General features: G+C 43.2%; 1 long non-coding RNA gene across 1 annotated transcript; it reads left to right on the top strand.

The window, feature by feature from the left end:
- Positions 1-1,541: 1,541 nt before the first annotated feature.
- On the top strand, positions 1,542-2,026 carry LOC122031701. The gene is made up of 3 exons (XR_006125837.1): positions 1,542-1,612; positions 1,702-1,805; positions 1,912-2,026. It is a non-coding gene; the product is annotated as an uncharacterized LOC122031701 (long non-coding RNA).
- The last annotated feature ends 1,722 nt before the right edge of the window (positions 2,027-3,748 follow it).

The raw sequence follows: 3,748 nt of genomic DNA, 5'->3' as shown, positions 1-3,748 counted from the left end.
TTGAGATCATGTTATGTTGAGACATTCTTTGATCATGTGATGATTTTCGGTTTTAGTGAGTAGGAAAGGAACTTACTGAGCCATGAGTGCTCATAGCTTACTTTCCTTGTACCACAGATAAAGGAAAAAGCTGGATGAGCTAAAGGAGTAGCAGGAGAGGCAAGGAGATGTGTGTGGCAGTGGCTAGGCAACCAAATAAGAACCTGCTTTAAAAACTTTTAAAGAACTATGCTTTGGTATCATGAATTGTAGTACCGTATGTGTGACTTGATGTTATGTTTCTACTAATTTTGATATCATGTTATTGATGCCATGATAGTGTAGTTCAGATTTGATGAAAAGAAAAACAAAAGAAAAGTTTTTATTAAACTAAGAAAATTATTTTAAGTCTTCCGCTGTTTTAAAAAGAAAAATTTGTACATGGAGTATCGTAGCCCCGTCCCTCAGGGTTAGCAGGGAGGGCGGGCGTTACACATTCTTTGGATAAACTTCTGGGCTATGGTGAGTCACAAGGACATCATTAAAGTAACCATGTCTTAGAGGTTTTCCAAATAGTCCTACCCATTGAACTTAATACAAAACTTTGGTCTAACTGGTTAGGATCCATAGAGGGTAGCTTCGGTTAGTTTCACTTAGCCAAACGCACCAGGTCGAAGCCATATCTTCCTAGACATGCGATGACTAAGCTTTCCCAACGTACTATCATCCAATACTTCACCAGTACCATGGGTCAAGTTAAACCTTGCCCACTTTACTCTAATCTTAATTACCCTGCCGGGTAATCTACTCTTGGTTACCCTTATCGGGTGGATTAAGTTAGGAGGTGCCAGCTATTCTGGAGCCTTCCTGTGAGATATGGCAAAATAAAATAACCTATAATGATTTAAGGGAATTTTTGGACATTTTTCTGGATTTATTTGGAGGACGTATGACTGTATTTAAGGGGATAAATTATTGAGCTTAAGATGGTATTGGAAATCATCTTTAGAGGAGGGCTAATTAAGGGTTGGGAAGAACTTAAACCCTACCTTTATAAGAAGCTACAGTAACCCCCTACCGAAGCCCTAAAAGCGCCGACCCCGACCTCTTTTCTTCGTGTCTTCTTCTCCCGAAACCACCGACCCAGCTTAGCGACGGCGCCTCCACACCCGAGCTCACGGCGACGATGAATCCGGCGGTCGGCAAAACCTCCTAGGCCTCTAACCCTCGACGACAGCGTCACCAGAGCTTCTTCCTCTCCTCGGATTTCAGCGGCACACGGGGAATCTTCAGTCGAGAGGAGCAAATCTGAGCTCCGGTGACTCCGAGGGCGGTAACTCCTGTTCCAGAGCTTGATAAGGACGAGGACGTATACCTCAGGCAGTTTCCTCATCTTTCCGAGGCTGGAGCCGAGTGGAACGGGTCGGGTTTCTCTCAGCCGATTGTGGAGGTCTTCGGCAGCAAGGTATTGAGGTATGGATGGTTTAGATTAGGGTTTCCTTAGTGATGAAGACCTGTGATTTGATACCAGGTTGGGAGGATTGTATGGATTGAGGTTTTGTGGTGGCAGTGACTTGCTGGGAAGGGGATCGATCACAACCTCCAGCAGCTGTTCATCATCCGAGACTCATGGGTAAGGTATTTACAGTATTAAGATTGTAGGTTTGTGGATCTGAGATTGTATTCCATCCGAATTGTGCATTGATGGTGTGATTGCAATAGTTTGAAAGCCCTGTAGGAGCTCTGTTCGTGAATTTTGGCAGTGGCTCATTGTGAGGAGTCCGGCCACAATTCCCAACTGCTGTGCTTCATCCGGGGATTAGTAGGTAAGGTTTCTATCACTATAGATGTTAGATTTCAGACTTAAATGTTGGTTTTAGATGGAATTTGATACTGATTAGGTCATGTTTGGGATGCTTGTGATGCATATAGCTCTGTGAGGACTTGGATCTGTTAATCAGCAGCATTTGGGCAGCATCGGTGTGCTAGTGTCGACGATTTCACCTTTCAATAGCAAGTTACCAGTGGGAGGTGCTGGTGAGGTATGGGAATTCTGTTAGAATGGGAAGCTTTTTGTTTGTTGCTTAGATAATTGGTAGATGTAGATTTTGTTAAGGAATGAGATAATTCCGTACTGTACCAGTGTATATGGAACCAATGCATGCTTAGAATTCCTTATGTTGATCATGTTCGGTTGGGAATTGTTGTGGAGTAGATCAGTGTAGGGTGTATTTAGATAATGAAGGAACCCGGATTAGCATGCCTGTTTTGAGTATTGGCTTAACTATTTGGTTCTATACGTATATGGTTAAAATCGATACGTTGATGCAGGATATTGATCAGGACGAGCGTCGTGACGAGATTGGCGTTGGATTCAACCTACACTTAGAGGCGGGTACTTCTTGCTTTATTTCTTTAATATTTTAATCCTAGTACCTGAGCTTTATGTTCAGATAGTTGCTGTATCTATCTTGACTCCATTCTTATTTTTCCTGCGCTTGATACTTCCACTCAACCTTTGAGCTACTCGTTTCTGTATCTATACAGTCTCTCATTGCTATCGATGATATTTAGCAGATACTATAGTACTAGGTATTGGATACCAGATACCAGACATTAGATAGTAGTATTAGATATATGGACACCTGATACCATGTTTACCTGCCTTGATTGCTGTTTATTTACACACCTTGCTGAGCATGCTGGCTTCCTGTAGCATACCTGTTTTCTGTTTATATATATATGATGACTGCTGCATTATTCGCATCATGTCATTGCATGCATGCCGGCGACCATGTCTCCCTTGTGGTTGAGAGGGTCAATGGCTTGGGCCGCACGCTCGGCCACTCATGGGTAGTGGTAGCTGGAGCGTGCCGCTTGTCCTGTCGTGTCACACTCGGTCACTCATGGGTAGTGGCGGCTGGAGTTGCGGCAGCAGGGACCCCCGTCGCAGACGTAGCTATTCAGCTACTATGCACCTGTCCATCCGGTCACTCGAGAGTAGTGGCGGCCTTTGGGTGGTACAGTTTGTCATCGATCCGGCCTCTCGACCATACAGGGGTCGTGGTGCAGAGAGGTGGGCGGGGTTGACCATCCATACATATGCTGTTGTTATTATATCTGCTGGTTGCTTATTTATGCTGTTATGCCTATATATGTTGAGATTTATACCTGTGATATGTGTTTAGACACTGACTTACTTACTATTGATATGTATAACTCACATGATACCATGTAGTTATGAGCAGTACTGTAGCAGTTTATGTTATCTCAGACCTTACACTGTTAGCCTAGGATATGGTCTCAAGTATGGATATATACTTTGTTTACCCAGTAGTATCTGCTATTTATCTTTCCGAGACTGTATCCTTTTGTATTCCTGTTCTTTATGATACTCATGCACTGTCTATCCTATTACCCGCTGAGTTTTTATACTCACCACCCGCATTGGTAATTTCACCAGGTAGTTGATAGCGATGCTAGTACGCTTGGAGGAGGATCCCGATTGCCGGTCCCACGTCACTTCCGAGGACGGTTTTATGGTTTTGATTTTCATTTTATTGTGAGTTAAACTTTTGAATTTAGCATTGTAATAATTGAGCAGTGGACTTGTTATTTTGTATTTGGTTGTTTTGCCGATGAGTCAAGCCGGGCCGGCCCGCGGGGAGTTTTTGTTACTTTATCTTTGTTATTCTTGTTTTCCGCTATGTTTGACTTTACAGCCGTGTGGGCTGCATATTATCTGCATGGTTGTGATATATATTTGTAT

Source organism: Zingiber officinale, chromosome 11A (genome assembly GCF_018446385.1).
Source record: "Zingiber officinale cultivar Zhangliang chromosome 11A, Zo_v1.1, whole genome shotgun sequence".
NCBI classification, from domain to species: Eukaryota; Viridiplantae; Streptophyta; class Magnoliopsida; order Zingiberales; family Zingiberaceae; genus Zingiber; species Zingiber officinale.
The sequence above is the reverse complement of the archived record's forward strand: the minus strand, read 5'-3'. Positions and strand labels throughout refer to the sequence as shown.